The sequence below is a fragment of the Macaca nemestrina genome, unplaced genomic scaffold, assembly GCF_043159975.1.
Source record: "Macaca nemestrina isolate mMacNem1 unplaced genomic scaffold, mMacNem.hap1 Scaffold_102, whole genome shotgun sequence".
Lineage (NCBI taxonomy): Eukaryota > Metazoa > Chordata > Mammalia > Primates > Cercopithecidae > Macaca > Macaca nemestrina.
In genome coordinates this window covers 198,030-220,387 of record NW_027257585.1, presented here as the reverse complement: position 1 = coordinate 220,387, position 22,358 = coordinate 198,030, and the positions used below count along the sequence as shown (strand labels likewise).

The window sequence follows — 22,358 nt, the reverse complement described above, 5'->3', positions numbered from 1 at the left end:
CTGCAAGCATGGGGTCCCAGAACCTCCTGGCTCTGTCACTTCTGCTGGGTGGAAAACCAACCCAGGGCTGAAGCAGCAGATTGGTGCCTGATTCCTTATTATCAGAGCTCCGCCCAATGACAAGTCTCTCTCCGGGCCTCAGCTTCCCCTTCCATTAAACGAGGGGCTTGGGGGATACCAAGGAGGGGTAACTGCTTAGTGAGGATGGGAGGTTTCTTCTGGGGAGAGGAATACATTTTGAAACTAGATGGCGTGAGTGGTTGCACAGGACTGTGAATGTACAAATGCCACCACATTATTTGCGTTGAAATAGTTAATTGCATGCGATGTGAAAGTCACCTCATTTAAAGTGTTTAAAAGAGGGGTCTGGGAGAGTGCAGTGTATGTGAGAATCACGTGGGACACCCACAGTCTCTGAACGTCAGTTTCCTTGCGTAAACTGGCAAAGAGACCGTGTGAACTGTATTCCCTGGGGCCAAGAGATTCCAAGAAGGGAAACCTGGGATTCCTGGGACTGGGATGAGGGCCGGGGGCCGGAAGGGGAGGGGGTGGGTGGCGAGAGCTGGGGGGAAGCCCAGATAAGGCTTTCAATACTGGGTAGCAGCGTCTACACAGGCGGAGATCCTTGCATCTCACTTCCCGCAGGGCTGACCAGTGGCCAGAGGTGAGACTGGCCAGGCTCGGCCCAACCAAGTCTGGGAGCAAAGGACACTGAGTGAGGGATCCCCGGGGCCACCCTCACTGGCCTGCGGCTCTCCTGACACCACGAGAGAGCTCCAGGAGCTGACCTTGGGTCCTAATAGGGGACACCTTCCTGGCTCCAGGCTGGCAGGGTGGTGTGGTGGTCAGTGTACTGGGCTCTGCATGTCCGCCTCTACCTGCTGTGTGACGGTGGGCCAGACTCCTAACCTCTCTGTGCCTCTATTTCTTCAATGGCGAACAGGGACACTAACAGCCCCCACATCCGGGCACAGTGGCCTGAAGGTTAAAGGCAAGGGTGGCACGAGACCTACAGCAAGAACTCTGAGCAGGGAGAGCAGGGAGCTGCCCAGAGTTCAATCACCATCTCCCCTCTGGCCGCCAAGGAAACCGAGGTTCATGGTGACCTGGCCCAGGTCTGTTGGACTCACGGTCCTTCTCATCCCCAAGATCAGAGGGCTGCCACCAGGGAAGGAGCTGTCCCCTAGACACAGCCCAGGAAGCACACAGGGAAGGATGCCATGGGGACTTCGGTATGTTTTTGCAAAAAAAAAAAAAAAAAAAAAACATTTATTGCTATTTGAACCCTGCTTTTATGCTTTCATTACCCAGAAAATGAGCTACGGGAGACACCAGGAGAGGCAGGAGATCATCCTCCTTGCACAAAACCCACTCCCTCGGATACTGTCCTCAGCGAGGGTGGCTGGAGGCCAACCAGGGGGCCCACCCGCAGAGTGGCAGAGGAGGTAGGTTGACCCTGTGGACGCTGAGCTCTGTGGCGAAGGTCCTGGCCTTCTGGTAGAAGAAGAGCCACTTCTCGCAGTCCAGGAGGAAGTTGTGGGAGATGGTGGCCGGCCGCGTGTAGATCTTCAGCTGTGCCTTCTTGTTGCCCAGGTCCACGGCGGCTGCCAGTGCCAGCTGGTAGTACCCGGCTGCATCAAACGGATCCTGAAGGGGACAGGTCATGGTCAGCAAAAGGGGGACTCGGAGCCCGTCTTCCCAGAGGCCGTTCCTGTGTCCAGGTCATTCCACATGTCCATCCGATGCTGGCTCACCCCATGAGCCCCGAAGCCTGTGACACTGCTGTGGTCTCAGCTGCAGGAGGTGGGGACGACCCTGACACCCCTGGAAGCCTTCCTGACTGTCCCTACGCCCCACTCACCCCAAGCCTCCTGCCCCAGTGCCACCCTCTCTGCAGGCAGTGGCTGCTTTCCCCATGGACTGAGGTCAGGGCAGATCCTGCCTGCTCTGAGAGTTCCATGCAGGACCCGTGGCTCCAAGCCACAGCAGGGGCACTGCGTTGAGTGACCCAGGCTTCCCTCTGGCCCCTGTCCATGCTGACCATTTCCAGGCCCTCCACGGGCCAGGCCAGGTACAAAACCATCTCACAGGTGTCCTCTCTGGCAATGTTCCCTGAAATATTGACGGAGTGTGACTCCCCAGACATCCACTCCCATTTTCAATGCGTCTTTGGCTCAAACTCACCATCCCTGGGTTGGGATGCCGCCTCCCAGACCTCCTCCTTCACCCTCCCATCCCCCACCCGGCTTCTCCCCAGGCACCTCCTCCACATGGCGGTCACCCAAGGGACCTCTCTAAGACCCATGCCTGGCCTGTCCCTCTTTACCATCTCAAGATGGCTCCCAGGGCCAATGACAGAGTCCAAGATGCAGCAGTCCATTCCCTCACTGCCCCGCCTCTCACATGGAGCAGGGGCGTGAGAAGGCCCCGAGTCACCGCCACCGCTCATCCAACGCCCCCCGGCCCAGCCGAACACTGGACTCTGTGCTGGGTGCATGGTTGAGCCTAACGTCCTTGCTTCCAGTCTGAGGGACCTGGGAGTGAACACTGACCACACAGGGTGGCCCGGGCTGTGGCAGAGGGAAGCCCAGGAGGCCCCAGACTCAGCCGGGTGTGGAAGGCAAAGGCTTCCTGAAGGGGTGGGGGCTTCCCAACTAAACAGGAAGGAGCCAGCCAATGCATATGTCTGTGTGTGTGCCTGTGCATGTGAATGTGCGTGTTTGTGTTCCTGTGCGTGCATGTCCCTGTGTGTGCCTGTGTGCATGCCTCTGTGTGCACGTGTGTGTGTGCGCGCCTGTGTGTGCGTGTGCCTGTGCGCATTTGCGTGTGCATTTCCATGTGCCTGTAGTGAGTGACAGCCTGAGCCAGTAAACACCTAATCCACCCTATTCCAGGGCTCACTCTCATGTGTAGACTAAAGGGGACCCCATTTTAGAGGCAATTGGCAAAGATGCCCATTTACCCCTGCTTCTCTGCCAGCCTTCCAGGTCCTATCCAGCCCGGCTTCTTCTCCCACTCCTCTGGGCCCTGGGTCCAGAGCCTCCTATACATGGAGGAGGGTGTAGCCTTGGAAAGACAGCCGCCATTGGATAATTCCAAGGGGACCTCCCTGTGGGAAGCTGGCCTGTGCTGACAGCATAGTCACGATGAGGCCCAGAGGGCTGTGCATAGGAAGGAAGACTGTGCATGGGAAGGAGGACTGTGCATGGGAAGGAGGACTGTGCACGGGAAGGAGGGCTGTGCACGGGAAGGAGGGCTGTGCACGGGAAGCAGGGCTGTGCATGGGAAGGAGGGCTGTGCATGGGAAGCAGGGCTGTGCATGGGAAGGAGGGCTGTGCATGGGAAGGAGGGCTGTGCATGGGAAGCAGGGCTGTGCATGGGAAGGAGGGCTGTGCATGGGAAGGAGGACTGTGCATGGGAAGGAGGGCTGTGCTACTTGGCGCTTTCCTTTCTCCTGGACAGGCGGAGTGGGCGGCAGGCTTGACCAAGAGAGATAAAGGCCTCTTCTGGGAGGCCCGTCCCCCTGGGTCCCAGGCGTGCCCCTGAGTGGTGAACAGCGTCCCCCTGGGCCTGACACTTGGCACCTCCCTATCTGGCTGGGACTTGGGAGGCCACAGAAACCACGTCTGACCACCAGGTGTCGCCAGTACTGGGCGGGGACCTCCCGGGCAGCCACAGGCCTGCGGTGGGGTATACGGGGCAGGGTCTTAGGGCTGCCCCAGCTCCTCATGTTGTTCTAAGGCCCCCAAGATCTCGGCCCCTGGACTGGAGTGCCCTGGCCCCTCAGCCCGTAAGGAGCACTGACACGAGGCTGGTGTGATGCTAAGGAGGAGCGGTGCCCGCTGGGCAGATGGGTGGAGACACCACAGGTCTCAGTCTGCCAATCCCAGCTCTCCACCCCTGCAGGGCTGGGGGCAGAGGGAGCACAGCACCTCCCCTCGAGACACACCCGACCTAACAAGGCCTCAGCCTGGCTGGCTGGGGCCCCGCCCCACTGCACCTGCCCTGAGCTGGGGTTTCCCTGTCTGTGAACCCAATGGTAAGACACTGGTCCCACCCCACCCTTCCTGGGTGATGTGAAGATTCAAGGTGTCTCGGGACTCCAGGAAGGAGTTGCTCAGTGCAGGCTGGCACCCTGGGCAGGCTTCCTAGAGGAGGCGCCAAGATTTGGGTTGGATCTTGCAACGTGGATTCAATGTGAGGATGATGGCATCCTCTGAAATGTCACTCTCCCGACCCTGTTTTCTTTGTTAAATGCACCTTGACACTTGACTGTCAAGACTCAGCTTTGGTGTCACCTCCTCCAGGAGGGCCCCCTGACTACAATCCCCCTTCTTCACCCAGAGGCCACCATTGCCCACTCATGTGTCAGCCTCCCTGGCTGAGACTGAGTTCTTGAGGGTGGGGCCTGGCCATCTGGGGAGCTAGGTTTTACCTGCTAACCTTGCCGGCTCCTCCAGCTGGGTGTAGAGCTCCAGGGAGGCCACTGGGCCATTCCTAAGAAAGGTTGGATCCCAGGCCTCTGGGGTCCGGATGGAGATCCCACTCCAAGGGGGCCAGGAACACCCCGAGCCCTGACCCTCCCCACCCACCTTCAGGTCGTAGAAGATGATGTCACCGAGCACCAGGTACACCTTCACGTAGTAGAGGGTCTCCTCGTCGAACTCCAGCGGCGAGTTGCAGAGCTAAACGGCCTTGAGGTAGAAGTGCTCCCCCAGCTTGCCATGGCCCAGCCAGTGGTGCAGGGCGGCCAGCCGGTGGTAGGCCACACGCTCGTTCGGCCGGTCCCCTGGGGTGGAGGCCAAAGGGGCAGGTGTGAGGATGTGGCTCTCTGGGGCAGGGAGGGAACATGCCCCTCAGGAGGAAGTATACAGACCCCCAGGCAGCACACGTGGCTTGTGTCCAGGCACCTGTGGTCACCTGGGCAGCTCTGGCCATTCCCTTCCAGGTTCCCAGACTCACTTTTCCATCTGCAAAGCAGAGCTAATAAGGCCTGCCCCTGTCTACTGAGAGGCTTTGGCAAAGTCGGACTTGGATGGCCCAGGTCTGTGCCTACACATAGCCACCTGCCTTTGCTCACTGGTTTTAACCAGGGGAGCCCAAAAGCCATGCAGTGCAGGTGCTCCCGGGCTCCCCGGCTCCAGGCAACCCACAGACGTGACATCCGACTCCTCCTGGGTGTGTCATGATCAGAGCCCTCTACCTTGGGGAGTCAGCTGCACACCTACTGTGTACTGGGCCACGGGGCACAAGGCGCTGGGGCATGTGGCCTGCCTAGGGTTCCCTGTCTCTGCAGGGGGACAGATGACCCTGGCACAGCACCAGGGGATGCACGGCCTTAAGGGGCAGACTGCTGGAAGGGGAACTGGGATTTTATCAGCCAGAGAGCCGTGTGGTTGATGAGGGTGGGAAGGGCACAAGAGAAAGGGAATGTGCCACTCAGCCTGACACATACAGGGACCAACGAGATGCCTGGGATGTCTGGAAGGCAGAGGGCACACTGGGCGGCCCTTGTGGTCAGCAGCGGGAACAGGCAGAGGAAGCAGAGCTCAGTTAGACAGGGAGCTCTGCACTGCATGAGAGACCTCGGGCTGTGCCCCACAGCCGGACGGGGAAGCCAGTTGGGCAGAGCTGCCTGCCTGGACAGGAGACCAGGAAAATCCAGTAGCTGTTTCAGCTCCTGGCCTGCAGACCTGGAGGCTGGGCTCTGGCAAAGTGTGGGTCCTGGCAGGGCGGGGGCTCAGGGGACGCACCCACAGTGATGCTGAGTGCTAGGGCCATGTAGGCAAACTCCAAGTCCTCCTGGGGCTCCTCCAGTGTGGCCAGCAGTGACACCAGCTTGTTGCACAGCTGTAGCTGCAGCTCCACCTTGCGGTTGCCCGTAGTCACTGCCAGGGGCAGGGCCCGGTCCTACCACACAGGCAGGTGGGGTCAGGTTTCCCGCAGCACCCACCTTGCCCAGCGCCCTCCTCAGAGCTCAAACATGTGCTTGGAGCTTCCCACACCCCAGCTACCCCTGCACCTCGACACAGCTCTGTGCTCTGGGATAACACACAGTTCAGACATCCAAGTTGGGGGCTGAAGAGTCACCTGAGGCCCATCCAGCTACACCCGACAGCCTCAGACCAGCCTCTCCCACCTGGGCACCGGGGGTCTGACTGGGGGGAGCCAGCACTCCTCTCTGCTCTAAAAACACCACATTGATCTGTGCCCAGGGCTGAGCCACACCGTGAGCTCAGAGGAAAGGAGAAGCCGTCCCACTTCGGGGTGCATGCAGACCTGGGTCTCCCACTGATATGCTGTGTGTCCTTTGGCATGTCCCTGTGCCTCTCTGAGCCTCAGTTTCCTCATCTGGAAGATGGGGACAGGACTTCCCACTCATGGTTGCTTGAGGTCATCAGGTACAAGGGGAGAGCCATTGTCACGTCCAGGCCCCGAGCGTTTGTCCCAGGCAGGGGCATGGTCAATATCATTCCCGGTGAGACCACTTGGAAACTCATCATGTGCATGGGTGGCCCTGCCTCCATTTGGGAGGCCTCTACCCTGCCACACCTGTGCCTCAGCCCTCCAGGTGTCCCACTGAGGCCCACCCACATCAGCCCACAGGCCAGCTCACCCGGTAGAAGGACAGGCCTTCCTCCCGCTCCCAGGCCCCATTGAAGAAGATGTCTCCAGCTGCCTCAAACAGCTCCAGCCCCAGGTTGAGGTTGCCTGTGTACAGGTCCACATTCTGTGCCACCTGAAAGGAGACAGAAGTTCCCTCAAGACCCACACCTAGCGAGGTGGCTACACGCACCTTTGCCAGGCTCCTTCCTCTCACACACTACAGGTACACTTGAGCATTTTTCAGACCTTGTGCATTAGGGCTGCCCCCACCACTGGCATTAGGACAATGAACTGATGCTCCTGAGTGCCAGGAGTTGACTGAGCAGCTGCAGCCCAGGAGCCCGACACCTATGAATCCTACCAACAGGGCTAGCCCTAGCCCACTCCCCCTGCACTCAAACCAGTCTCCGTGGCCCCCAGATTGCTGGGAGCCCAGCCCCTGGCTCCTTTCTGCGTTGCCACATCCCTGCCACATCAGCAGTGTTTGTGGGTGGGCCTGGTCCCCTCTTGGCCATGAGCTCTTCATCCCTCTCCTCAGCTCAAGGAGGTATATAGCAGGTGCTCAATAATGAAAGCTTCATCAGGCTCGTGGGCTTCACAATTTGTTCCAGATCACACTGTGTTTGGGAAAGCCTCTGAAAACAGCCACTATGATAGATTCATTTTATAAGGAGATGTGCCACATGTCGCTTGGAGCAAGTTCTTCTGTGTGTTAATTGAGTGGTCACATTATATGAGCATGTGCTGTATACCAGCAGGTGCTGTGCACTGTGAGGGGCCGCGCCTCTGCCCTCAGGGAGAAGATGCTGGCCACCGGGGGAGGATGTGAGGGAACCAGTTGGAGGGAGGGAAAAGGCACACAACAGGTGCTCAGCAGTGGCTTAGGAATGAGTGGATGGATGGATGAATGGATGAGATGTAGACACATGGATGGATGGAAGGGTGTGTGGATAGATGAATACTTGGATGGATGGATGGATGGATGGATGGATGGATGGATGGATGGGTGGGTGGGTGGAATGATGTGTGTATGTCTGTATGTATGTTTGCGTGTGTAGATAATGTATGGATGGGTGGAGGGTAGATGATGTATGTACATGTGGATGGATAGATGGTGGATAGACGAATGTATGGATAAACAAATGGACAGATAGATGTATGGAGGAATGGATTAATAGGTAGATTGGTGGGTAGATGGATGAATGATGGATGGATGAATGGACGAACAGGTGAATGGATGGATGGGTGAAAGGATGGATGATGGATGGATGGATGATGGATGGATGGATGAACGGATGGGTGAATGGATGGGTGGATGGATGATGGATGGGTGGATGAATGGATGGGTGGATGAATAGATGGATGATGGATGGATGGAAGGATGAACAGGTGAATGGATGGATGATGGAAGTATGGATGGATGATGGATGGATGGATAAATGGGTGGATGATGGATGATAGATGATGGATGGATGGATGGATGGATGATTGATGGATGGAAGGATGAACAAGTGAATGGACGGATGATGGAAGGATGAATGGACGGATGGATGGATGAACAGATGAATGGATGGATAGACGGGTGAATGGGTGGATGATAAAAGGATGGATGAATGATGGATGGATGAATGGATAGATGGATGAATGATGGATGGATGGAAGGATGAACAGGAGGCAAGTGGATGGATGATGAAGTATGGATGATGGATGCATGCATAATGAATGGATGGATGGATGGATGGATGGATGGATGGATGGAAGGATGGATGGATGATGGAAGGATGGATAGATGATGGAAGGATGAATGGATGGATGGATGTACAGATGAAAAAGTGAATGGATGGATACACGGGTGAATGGATGGATGATAAAAGGATGGATGAATGATGGATGGAATAATGGACACGAATGGATGATGGATGCATGGATGGATAAATGGAAAGATGGACTGATGGAAGGATGAACAGATGAATGCATGGATGATGGAAGAATGGACGGATGGATGGATGGATGAAAAAGTGAATGGATGGATACATGGGTGAATGGATGGATGATAAAAGGATGGATGAATGATGGATGGATGAATGGACAGTTGGATCATGGATGATGGATGGATGGATGGATAAATGGATGGATGGATTGATGGAAGGACGAACAGATGAATGCATGGATGATGGAAGAATGGATGGATGGATGATGGATGGATGGATGGAAGGATGAGCAGGCGAGTGGATGGATGATGAAAGGATGGGTGGATGGAAGAATGAAGAGGTGAATGGATGGATGATGGAAGGATGGATGGAGGCATGGATGAACACGTGAATGGATGGATGGACGGGTGAATGAATGGATGGATGGACGGGTGAATGGATGGATGATAAAAAGATGAATGATGAATGAATAGATGGACAGGTGAATGGATGGATCATGGATGGATGGAAGATGGTTGGATGGATAGAAGGATGAACAGCTGAATGGATGGATAATGGAAAGATGGATGGAAAGATGGATGAAAGGATGGATGGATGGAAGGATGGAAGGATGGATGAATGGATGGACGAACAGGTGAATGGATGGATGAAGAAGTGAATAGATTAATGAATGATGGATGGATGGATGGATAGAAGGATGAACAGTTGGATCGATGATGGAAAGATGGATGGAAGGATGGATGAACAGGTGAATGGATGGATAAAAAGATGGATGGATGATGGATGATGGATGGATGGATGATGGATGGGTGGAAAGACGAACAGATGAATGGATGGATGATGGAAGGATGGATGGATGGACCCACAGGTGTATGGGAAGATGATGGAAGAATGGATGGATGGATGGATGGATGATGGATGGATGGAAGGATGAACAGGTAGATGGATGATGGATGGATGGATGAACAGATGGATGGATGATGGAGGGATGGATGGATGAAGGGATGGATGGATAGATGATGGATGGATGGACGGAAGGATGGATGATGGATGGATGGATGATGGATGGGTGAATGGAAGGACCCACAGGTGTATGGGAAGATGATGGAAGAATGGATGGATGGATGGTGGATGGATGGATGGAAGGATGAACAGGTAAATAGATAGATGACGGAAGGATGAATGGATGGGTGGATGGACAGGTGAATGGATGGATAGACGGGTGAATAGATGGATGATAAAAGGATGGATGAATGATGGATGGATGAAAGGACAGATGGATGGATGACGGATGGATGGATGGAAGGATGAACAGGTAAATAGATGATGGAAGGATGAATGGATGGGTGGATGGACAGAGAGTGAACAGCACAGGGGTCGTCCTGCATCCCTTGCCACTCACCTGGATGTACAGGTCCACCAGCTCGCTCTGTCGCAGGATGTAATAGATCTTCCCTGCTTGCAGCCAGGCATGTGCCTCCTTCTCTTTCTCTGGAGGTCAATGAAAATTCCCAGACTTCGTCTGGTGTAGTCCAGAGAGGATTTGTAGGCCCTGGAATCACTGGAATCAGACACAGGTGTCAGAACAAGGGCTCTCATCCTCCTGGAACCAGTCTGCCTCCTCTCGTGGGTCTGGTGACAGATGAATCTGGAATGTGGGGACTGGGAACGGCCCTCTTGTGTGTGCAGTGTTCTGCCCTTCCCAGGCTGCTGGGAGGGCCAGGGTGAACACACACGGCATGGAAAAGATGAAGGACATCCTTCTGAGGGAATCGAGCATCATGCTGCCCTGTGGCAGGAAGAGTGTGCTAGTCCATCTCCCCTGCCTCCCAGACATGGCCTGTGTCTTCTCCAAACGCACCAGGAGCCGTTAGTGTTCAGAGGCTATCTAGGCCGATGGTTCTCAAGGTGTGCAGGCATCACAGTCACCCGGAGGCCTGTCCTTATAGCTTGCTGGCCCTGCCCCCAGAGCTTCTGGCTCCACAGGCCTGGGGCAGGCCCTAGAACTCCCACTTGCCACAGGCTCCTAGGTGACATGGATGCTGCTCTGCTGGTCCAGGGACTACACTTTGAAAAGCATGGCTCTAGCACACTGACCCATTTTCCTTCTGTGAACCTGAGGCCAAGACTGGAGCCAGTCTCCCGGGTCCCCATGGAATCTGGCCCCTTCCCTGCTCTCTCAGTAAGTCCAACACTTGAGGGGCTGTGACTGCAGCAATGTCACCAGGCCCTGTGGGTGGGGTGGCCAGGGCCATGGTTACCCCACCAGGTCAGCATGTTTGGGGGAAGCCGAGTGGGCCACATATGGGACGTGAGACCTTGAAACCCTGCCCCGGGGAAGCAGGTGACACAATTGGCTCTGTCTTCTGTGGGAGAGAAGCCACAGGTGGCTGCTGTGGTCACATTTAAGGGGACAGATGAAGGCCAGGAGTCAAGACTCGGGGCAGGCAGAGGTCAGATGACAAAGGCCACCATAGTAGGAAGAACAGCCCAGAGTGCACGTGCACGTACTGCCTCTGCTGGGGTTGAGATGACCTTTGACCCAATAAGGGAGACTCAAGCTGGGACTCACAAGCCAGCAGCAGCCCTGGGACGACCCCAGACCCACCAACTCAAAGCATCTGATGCCAAGGAACCAAATGATCCAAAGGAAAGGGGCTGAGGAGGCCCTGGGCCAGCTTCCCTGTGCCCCCCTCCCTGCCACCCCAACCCCCTTGCACCCCTCCACACCCCCACCACTGCAAAGCCAGTCCTCACCACTAGGTGCCCAGGGACAGGTAGAGCTGACTGGTGGTGTCCAGGAGCTGCCCTCTCCAGCACCTGGTCGGCCACCTTGCGGGCAAGGGAGAGCTGGAACTCGTGATAGATGACACACTGGGTCTCGCTGGGCATGACGACGCTGTAGAAGTAGCACAGCCGCCGGACGGCCCGCAGCTGGCCTGGGCAGAAGACAAAATGGAAGACGTCAGCCTCCCAGCATCGAAGCGAGGCTGGCTGGGTTCAGAGGCCCCTGCTCTGTGCTTGTCTCTTTCACACCTCTGTGAACCTGGGCCCCATAGGCGGGGAGCCTGGGCTCAGACAGGCCATGCACCTGTGCAAGGGCAGGCGCCGAGCACACCGTGACATGGGCACAGCTTGGTGCACATGCTCATGGTACAGGCCGGCCTTCTTTACAACTCCCAGGGCCGAGGTTCTGGCCAGGCTCGGCCCCTGCACCAGGCCAACTATTTCTGCTTCACAAAGCCCCTCTGGCCAGGACCAGGGCCACCTTCAGCCTGAGATGATGAGACCAGGGACACAAGTAGCCCCTGTCGCAGATGGAACCCTGAGAGAGCAAAGCCAAGCATCACGTCTGCCACACACGGCATCATGTTGGGGGAATGGGGTTCAAAGCCGGCCCCTGGCATTTCCACACATGCTTCTCTCATGCAACAAGGCTCCAAACCCACAGGCTCGCTGGCCTCTCCCAAAGCCAGGGCGCTGGGAACGGTGGAAAGCTTCTGATTTTCTAGTGTCAGAAACATTCCGAAGATTAACAAAGGAAACCAGGTACGCCGAATGGACATCTGTCACACACGCCCCCCAATAACAGCTGAATACACAGTCCTCTTGAGCGCCCATGGGACATTCCCCATGACAGACCATGTGCCAGGCCACAAAATGAGCCTCAGTGAAGGGAGAAGGACTGAGACCAAAGCACAGGTGTTCTTCAGCTGTACTGGCACGAAACTGGAAATCGACAGTGAAGGAAACGTGGGAAATTCAAAAATATGGGAAAACTACACACTCCTAAACAACCAGTGAGTCAAAGAAGAGACTATCAGGGAAACTGAAAATTAATTTGAAAAGAATACAAACAAATGCACAGCCCGGGCCAGCACGGTGGCTCACACCTCTCATCCCAGCACTGTGGGAGGCTGAGGCGGGAGGATCGCTTGAGTCCAGGAGTTTGAGATCAGCCTGGGAAACATGGTGAAACACTGTCTCTATAAAAAAAAAAATACAAAAATTAGCCGGGTGTGGTGGTGCACATCTGTAATTCCAGCTACTCAGGAGGCTGAGGCATGAGAATGACTTGAACCTGGGTAGAAGTTGCAGTGAGCCAAGATTGCACCACTGCACCCCAGCCTGGGCAATAGAGCAAAACTTAAAAAAAAAAAAAAAATAGCACAGTGTATCAAAAACACCAAGATGTAGCTAAGGCAGTGCTGAAAGGGAAATTTATAACTGTAAAGGTCTACATTCAAAGAAAGAAAAAAAATCTTAAATCAAAAGCCTAACTTTCCACCTTGAGAAACTAGAAAATGAACTAAACCCAAAGTGAATAAAAGGAAGAACATAATAAATGTGAGAGTGGAAATGGGAAGTAAAAATACAGAGAATGGAAAAACAAAAGAGATAATCAACAGAACTAAAAGTGGGTTTTTTGAAAATAACAACAAAAGTGACAAATCTTTCACCAGACTGACCAAGAAAACAAAGATGGGGCACAAACGACTAAAATTAGAGACTGAGCACCTTGGCTCACGCCTGTCATCCCAGCACTTTGTGAGGCCGAGGGGGAAGGATCGCTGAGGCCAGCATTCAAGACCCCCCTGGGAGAACACGATGAGACCCCATCTCTAATAAAAATAAATAAACAATTACAAACCCAAGTTTCTAAAATCAGAAATGAAAGAGGAAACATGATTGCCGACCCGACAGAAATAAAAGGATTCCATGAAAACACGATGAACAATTGTACACCAAGAAGCCAGACCATCTAGACACAACAGCCAAACTCCTAGAAGGACACAAACTACCGAAAGTGACTCAAAAATGACCCCAAGGAAGCATGTGGGGTATCAGCCCCGCCCTCGGTCTCCTCGATCGTTCAGCGCAGGGTGGGGAGACAGGGAAGCATGATCCCCGTTCCCTGGCCTGCATTTCCAAGTCTGAATCCCCCAGCACCCAGGGGAGGGCCTCGTAGGAGGACATACCACAGGCTATTGTGCCAGAAGCCACCGGAGGCTGCAGTGGGGGCTGGGGAGCTGGGTTCCTGGAGGGTCTCCTTCCATTCAGAGAATGTCCCTGGGGAAGAAGCCTGGGTCTGAATCCCCCAATCTTCCTTGGGCAGATGTGTGGGACCGGGGCCCCTTCACACGGTCCTTTCCAAAATCTCATCACTCCTAGGGCCAGGAGTGGGTGCCAGGCCTGTGCTGGGAAATGAGCAGATTCAGATTTGGGCACAGCCCCTGGAGCTCTGGTCCAGGCCACAAGAGGCACCTCTGAGTGGTCTCACTATGCCATGACAAAGCGCTGCAAGGCAGAGGGGCCTCAGCAGTATCCCTTGTCTCAGCCATTTCCCTGCACTCAACTTCCTCAGCTATTCTCTGAGGCCTAGATTTCGGACAGCCCTGCCCAGCTACTGTCCGTTCACTGCTCGGTCTGCACTGACTGTTCGATAGCACTCCGTGGCTCCCCAGTGCTCTTGGGGAAAAGGCCAAGCCACAGCCTGAGGCCCCAGGCCCTGCTTAGCTCTCCAGAAGAGCTTCTCACCATCCAGCACCCAACCCACCCACTCCCAACTCTGCACCTCCCTGCATAATCCCTGCTCACTCACCCCCACTCACACCCCACTCACACCCCACTCATCTCTGCTCCCACTTCCGTTCACTCACCCCCACTCACACCACACTCATCCCCACTCACACTCCCGCTCACTCACCACCACTCACACCCCACCCATCCTCGCTGACTCACCCCCACTCACTCACCCCTGGGCCTTCACACGGGCTACACCATCAGCCCCTCATCCACACCTATTACTTGACTAAATCCTCTCAACCCTCTGGTCCCAGACTAAAGAGGCTTCCCTAACCCGGGGCCAAGTGCTGCCCCGCGATCACGCCACTCACCCTTTTGTGGCTTCTCTGGCCTGAAGCTCACATTCCCACACTCAGCACCTCCCTCCCGAGGACCCCACAAGCCCCATTTGTGGGTGGGGCCTGGCACACTCAGCACGAGCTGCTTTTGCGTGAACTGCTCTGTGGCTTTGGGCAATCACCCGCCCCTGTGTCCTCTGTGAAGTGGGATGACCGGTGCACAGGGCTGCCGAGATACCAAGCAAACACAAGCACAAGAACTGGCGTTCAGGGCCTGGATCATGGAGGGGCCCCAAGTCCTAGCTCAGCACAACATGCCTTGATCCCAGGGTTATGTCTAGGGATTCCCAGCACGCAGGAATTTCCGTGCTCAAGGCAGGATGGTCCCTGGGCAAACCAGGAAGAGCTGCCTGCCTCAGTAGGGTACAGAGGGGCTGGCCCTACATGGGAACGGCCTGTCTCCAGGGAGTTTGCCAACATCTGCTGCTGGCCATAACTCAGCGCTTTCGATGGTGGAAAAACCACCACTTGTTTCCGAATCACAAACCCCAGGTGTGCCCTGACCCAAGTGGCCCCAGAAGGCGCACAGGAGGAACTGGGGCACTCACTCTCCACGTGGTCCCTCTCCACGGCGACCAGAAGGGCCCACTCATAGTAGCCCTTGCACTGCTGGGCCGGGCCCTGGCAGGTGAAGAGGTAGCCCAGGAGTATATGGGTGAAGTCCCGGCCACACTCCCCACAGGGAAGCCTCGAGAACAGACGTACAGCCTCCAGGAGGTAGTGCTGGGCCAGCTGGTCCCAAAGTTGGCCAGCAACACTGCCTGGTTCCTCCGCTGGCCCACGTCCCAAGCCACCGGTAGTGCGTGGTAGTAGCCCTCGGCTGCCTGCCTCGTCTGGCCCGTCCTCTTCAGAGCCACGGCCACCAATGTTGGCAATCACAGCCTCCTGGTCCTCGCTGACCACCACTGCATCCTGGACAGACTGCAGGATGTTCAGGGCCACCAGGCTCTGCCTATGAAGCACATGCAGCCAGGCCAGGGCCACCAGGAAGTCCACGATGGCACGGACTCCGGCAACAGCACTGGCTTCCACCGCCTGCGTCATGAAGGTGATGGCTGGGCCATGGTAGCCATGGTGGCTGTACAGTTGGGCCAGGCTGGTGTGGAGAAGGCCGCGCAGCGCCTGGCCTGTTCCCGGGGTTAGGGAGGCCAGCGCTCGCCTGAGGTAGTGGGAAGTCTGGGTGGGGAGGCTCTGGGGCTGGAGGGCGTTCTGGAACACCAGGTTCACGTTCCTCAGCGAACCAGCCAGCGAGTCCTGTGTCCTCAATGAGGCCACCTTGACACAGCTCAGCACCAGGTGGGGCAGGCACTCGCGGCTGTAGATGTCAGCCAGGAGTAGGCAGCAGTCTGAGAGCCACGCAGCGTCTGGGGCTCCCGAGTCCCTGTGCAAAAACAACAGCTGCTCTAGGAAGGGCAGGGCCTCCTCAGGCTGCTTGAGGTGCACGTGGTGCCTGGCCAGCAGGAAGCAGGCCCGGGCCTAGGCCTGCTGGCTCTGGCCACCCACCGCCCACTGCAGCACCAGCTGCAGGAGCTCCCCGTCTGCCTCGGTGCTACAGATGTGGTCAGGCGTCCCCAGGAGCACGGCCATGGCTTTGGGAACCACCTGTGTACACTTCTCCTGGTTCTGCTTCCAGTAAATGCCGGCCAGGTTGGCGTACACAGCCACCACCAGGAACAGGTCCCCGAAGCTGCCCTCCAGGGCCCCCAGTGTTTCCTCCAAGTACACCCGGGCCTGGGACAGCTTGAGCCTCCTGCTGCACAGTCGCCCCAGGAGGAAGCAGAGCCTGGCCAGGGCCATGAGGAGGCCACCTTTCTTGGCCGCCCCTCAGGCCTGTGCCAGGCACCCAGTCAGCTCCTACTCGTCGCTAAAGCTGCTGAACATGCTGCTCAGCCATGGCAGCGCCAGGTTGTACAGGCCACAGAAGCTGGCCTTGAATCCAGAGGTGTTCCGGAACAGCAGCAGTGAGCTCATGGCCTCTGGATCCTCCCAGTTATCCTCAGCTTCCAAGCAGAAGGAGGGCTCCTCGGGGTCCTGCAAGCTCACGTTGCTGGATGCTACACAGAGACCCCAGGACGCTGGCTCCTGGGGGCAGCCTGGGCAGGTCTTGCATTGTTCCAGAACATTCTTCACCTTCGGCAGGGTCTCCTGTGGCTCCAGGCCCAGGCAAGGTGGAGGTATTTCTGCAAGTCACAAAAACACCTGCAGGGATGGTCCGTGCAGGGATGGACTCTAGACAGATTAGAGTCCAACAGTGAGTCCTTGGTCCACTTGGGGCAGGATCCCTGCATCCCCGTCCTCTGTGTCCCTGGCGCAGCTTGCCATGAGCCCTTGAGAATTATGCGCAATGCAAACCCAGGGTCTGGAGCACGTACGATCTCCGGGGACACAGAGAACACGCAGGCCCGTGGCCCGACTCTCCTACAAAATCACCCTCCTGTCCTGCTTTGTCGCCACCTCACATCATGGTTTTAGGAGACTATGTCAGCTCAGTGATCCCTCAGAGATGCCTTTCCCTTTAGATAGAATCAAAGCCTTCTAACTGGACCCATGTATATGCAGCACTACAACTACAAATGGAACTTTTGTCAGCATATTGGGCCCCCCGGTGGGGTACAGGAATCCATGAAATCCTCAACAGCCAATCAGAGCTATTGATCAGCTCAAAAGCTGCTATGCAAAGTTGGTAAAGCCACCGACGGCACAGGACAGGGGTGTTGTACCCATGTACCCAGCTCCGTGCAGGGAAACGGACCATCCCTGCAGGAAGGATGGGAAAGCTTCCAGGCCCCTGTGGCCACCTTCACCTTGGATGGTCTGAAAACCTGAAGCCCTCGCTTCCTAACAAAGGCCAGCCTGCTCAAGCAACCCACTGGTGCCTGCTGGCTTTGGTGGATTCCTAGCCAAAGCCCCCTCCCAGAGGTGAGCAAACAAGCGCATTTCCTGTTGGAAAACCTGGGATGAAAGGAGGCATTACTGGGAAGGAAAAAACCTAGATTTAAACAGACCTTCTGTTTCAAGCTCACTTGCAAAAAATATTTTCAATACAAACTGCCTCCTTATTCATCTGTAAAGCCTTGGCATTAAAAAAATAAATAAATATGATTTAGAGGCAAATGTGACTTGACTACACTAGATGAGCTAAGAAATCTCCCCCACCAGGCAGAGGCCCACAGCCCCTCCCAGCCACTACCCTGGCCTCCGGGGCAGCTGGAGAGCCACGTGCCTTTGCTCCAGAGACTTTGGCAGAGGGTGGAACCACCCCCTCCCCGAGGCAAACATACAACAGCCTTCCATTCCCCACTGGCTTCCTGGGCCTCCTGTGGGACCTTGTGCCTGCATCCCGAATGTACTGGGATGGATCCCATTCCCAGGGAACTTCCAAGGGCCCTTGGTGCATTCACATCACCAGGCTGTCCACATGCGGACCCTGTGTGAGGGGAAGCGACAGAGCCTCAGAGGAGAGATGGGAGAGCCTCCCTGAATCAGCCCCTCAAGAAGGAGCAGACCCTTCAGGGACCTCAGTTGAGGCCCCTGCAACCTAAGGCTCTGAGTTCTGCTACCCGCTGAGGGCTGTGTGGCCTCCCATCTCTGAGGCAGAGCACAGGGCAAGCTGCAGCTTCTCCAGGTCATGAAAAAGGAACCCACAGCTACATGTGGGCCACAGCAGTGGAAAGGATGCCCCACCTCGGTCGGGGACCAGGCGGGGGTCAGCATGTTCATTGGAAGAAGTGTGGGACCCCACAGCCTCCAGTGCCAGAGTAGACGGGAGGTTCAGGCCCACTTCAGGCGACGTCCCCCAAGCCCCCAGCCCGCACCACAGAGGGGTGACTGTCGCATCCAATGCCCACTGTACTCAGCTCTGTCCCCTCCTCCGGCATTACCCCAAGGCCCAACGCATAACCAGAGGAAGCCTGAGCCACTGGCAAAACCCACCTTGTTCCTGCGGCTGCTCGGTCACAGCTTCCTCTACTGAGTCTGCCAAGGGAGAAAAGAGAAGCAATGAACACCCCCAGCCAGCACCTCTGGGTCCATGTCAGGTTGAGCTGGTGTCGGTGTTGCAGGGTGAGAGCATTGCAGGGTGCAAGGGTTGAAAGTCACATCATCCTCTTCCCTCCTGGATCATGGGAACAACATCACTGTGCGGTGTACACTTTCTGCGATATTGGGAGTAACATCGTCTTCTGTGCCTTGGAATATTAAGGACAATATCACGGGGGGCGTGTACATCTTCTGCAATATTGGGAATAATATTATCCTCTCTCTCCCTGCATACTAGGAAAGATATCACAGAGTATGTGTTCACCTCCTGCGATATGGGGATTAATACCATCTTCTCCCCTTCCAGATACCAGGAAGAGTATCACATGGCGGTGTACGGCGTCTGCAATACTAGGAGTAATATCAACCTCTCAGCTTTGTAATATTAAGAAGAATATTGGCCGGGCGCGGTGGCTCACGCCTGTAATCCCAGCACTTTGGGAGGCCGAGGCGGGCGGATCACAAGATCAGGAGATCGAGACCACGGTGAAACCCCGTCTCTACTAAAAACACAAAAAATTAGCCGGGCGCGGTTGTGGGCGCCTGTAGTCCCAGCTACTCGGGAGGCTGAGGCAGGAGAATGGCGTGAACCCGGGAGATGGAGCTTGCAGTGAGCCGAGATCGCGCCACTGCACTCCAGCCTGGGCGACAGAGCCAGACTCCGTCTCAAAAAAAAAAAAAAAAAAAAAAGAAGAATATCACAGGGTGGATGTACACTCCCTGCCATATTGGGAGTAATATCAGCCTCTCCTCTCCATGGATATTAGGAACAATATCCCAGGCTGGGTGTACGCCTCCTGCTCTATGGGGAGTCATATCATCCTCTCCCTTCCAGGATATTAATAACAATATCACAGGTTGGGTGAACACAGCCTGCGATACTAGAATTATTATCATCCTCTCCCCATCCGGATACTAGGAACCATATCACAGAAGAGCTGTACCCTCCCTGGGATATTGGGAGTAATATCATATGCTTCTTCTGTGAATATTAGGAGCAATATCACCGGGTGGCTGTCCATTCATTGTTATGTTGGGAGTCATGTCATATTCTACCCCTCTCAATACTAGGATCAGTGTCACAGGGTGAGTGTACACCTACTGTGGCATTAAAACTAAAATCATGCTCTCTGTCCCTAGATATTAGGAACAACATCACAGGTAGGTGTTCACCCCCTGCAGTATTAGAAGCAATAATATGATTAATTAGTAAACATCAATCATCGATTTTAATAATTATCAGGCTAGTCTCGAACTCTTGACCTCAGGTGATCTGCCCGCCTCAGCCTCCCAAAGTGCTGGAATTACAGGCGTGAGCCACGGTGCCCAGCCAACACTTCTTGACATCCCTTTTTGGACCTCAAATTTAGCATGCCGAAAACACACTTTTGATTCCCACTGCTATAACCCACTCCTCCCATAGTCTTCCCGATCCCAATAACAGCATCTCTAGTCTTCCAGTTACTCAGGCCAAAATCCTTGACATCATCCTTAAAACTTCTTTTTCTCTCTCTTGTCATCCAACCCATTTAAACTCTCCTTTCAAAATATATGCCAGACCTAACCACTTCTCACCTTCCTCATCATTTCCAACCAGGTCCAGCCCTCATCATAGCGCTCTGGGTTACTGCAAAAGCCTCCCAATCGCCAGGCACACTGGCTCACGCCTATAATCCCAGCACTTTGGTAGGCCAAGGCAGGTGGATCATCAGAGGTCAGGAGCTCAAGACCAGCCTGACCAACATGGTGAAACCGCTCTACTAAAAATATAAAAAATTAGCCGAGCATGGTGTGGGCGCCTGTAATCCCAGCTATCCAGGAGACTGAAGCAGGAGAATCACTTGAACTCAGAAGGCAGAGGTTAGAGTGAGCCGAGATTGTGCCATTGCACTCCAGCTTGGATGACAAGAGCGAAACTCCATCTTAGAAGGTTAAAAAAAAAAAAAAAAGCCTCCCAACCCACCTCTCTCCTTCTGCCTTTCACCCTGGTCTGCATTCTACCTTCCACTCTCAAACATTTCAGAAAAAAAAAAAAATTATATCCACAGAGAGAGAAAGTACAAATGGGGTGAAATGTTTGGGGAATCTGAGGGAAGAGTATATGGGAATTCTCTATACTATTTTTGCAACTTTTCCATAAGTCAGAATTATTTGGAATTCAAGAGTTAAACAAAGAAAAAAAAAACACACTATCTCCCTTTGTGAATCCATCCTGTCTTTCCCCTGGCAACTTAAGGACACTCTCAACTAACACATCTATTTTTTCATGAACACTAAAAGAACTCTTGCCGAGTTTTGACTTTCTGTGCTTGGCAGTAGAAGTGTGTGTGTGTGTGTGTGTGTGTGTGTGTGTGTATATGTGTATGGTGTGTATGTATATATAGAGAGGGAGAAATATATATGTGTGTACATATATAAATATATATTGTATATTTAAAATGGTAATGTGTATATATATAAATATGTGTGTGTGTGTAGATATATATAATACATACGCCATAGCCTGTCCTTAACCAGTTCTAAACTTAGTCGGAAAAACACATACCTAAGCAGAGAATTTCAAAATAATATGATGAATATTTTGATAGAGGGATGTGTTGCTATGGAACACGCTGCTAAGACACAAAACCTCCTAGATGGGGCAATGAATGAACGAAGTTTTGCACCTATAGGCACCCCCTCTGATATCCCCTCAAATGTTTATAGTTATATGCATTTGCTTCCCCCAGGACCCCTATTTCATAAGGGTTAGTCCTAGAGCCTAGCAAGTTCCTACTACAGCTGGCACACATATGCCATTCAAGAAACAGTGGCGGAGTGAATGACGAGTTAAGAACCATTTGTCAGCCAGTGCTCAGTAATACAACATGCACTGGTATGCAAATTATATTTTTGTTGAAAACAACTGCAGGATCACAAATTATCTTTCCAGAGAAAGCAAACCTCAAAAGCTTCTTTACCCTAGTAAAGCACGTTATAAGAAGCTCCCCTTATATAAAAGAAAACCTCATTCGTTATCAATGGCATGTAAACCTAATAGGCCTTCACCTCTGATGACATCTCTTCCATCCCCAGGAGTAGATAAAGGAGGTTCCGGAAACCCTGGTAGTTGTGAAGGTGGCTCCCAGCTCTGACAGTCTTGAACCCTGCGGGCACGGAGGTCACACAGCAGAAGAACAACAGAGGCAAGCATCATCAGGCTTCGAGTATGTTTGAACCACAGATGACAAATAGGCTGCAGCCAACTGAAAACACCAGAGATTCATGGTGGCCACCTGAGGGGTTGTGCTCTTAAAAAATAATAATAAATAAATAAAAATTAAAACATTAAAAAAGGAAGGGGTCAAGAATCCATCAGGTCTGACTGAGACGTGTATCAGTGACTAACACCCCGTATGGCAAAGTACTCCGGTGCGCTTTGGGTACTCACAGCTTCAGCAGTATTCAAAGGCGTGTGCTCCCCTAAGACTAAGCCATGGGAATACCCCCAGCAACACTACCGGGAGAAACGTCTCCCGTGGATTTGGCTAGAAACACAGTTGTCTTTAACAAATTAACACTGAATAAATCCTGACTTATTAGAGCCTGTGAGAATGACATTCTCAATGATAACAGTTATCACTACAATCTCCAAACATCTGCGATCCTGCAGGGAGGAACTGTGACAGTGCAGGCCACATGTCCAGAATGCTTCCCAGACTGCCTGTTACAGAATAAAAGAAATAAACCCCCCCCCCCCAAGAATGTCTTCACACACATTTAGCCAGTTGTTCCTTTGTGTGCATCTCTGTGCTAAAATGGCCATTCTTCCCCACAGCCTGAAGTCATATGCTAAAATAAATGAGACTCACATGAAGCC

The 22,358-nt window shown here is 54.0% G+C and overlaps 1 pseudogene; it reads right to left on the bottom strand.

Annotated features, from left to right (window-relative positions):
- Positions 1-1,109: 1,109 nt before the first annotated feature.
- LOC139361207 (SH3 domain and tetratricopeptide repeat-containing protein 1-like) lies at positions 1,110-21,795 on the bottom strand (annotated as a pseudogene).
- Between the last annotated feature and the right edge of the window lie 563 nt (positions 21,796-22,358).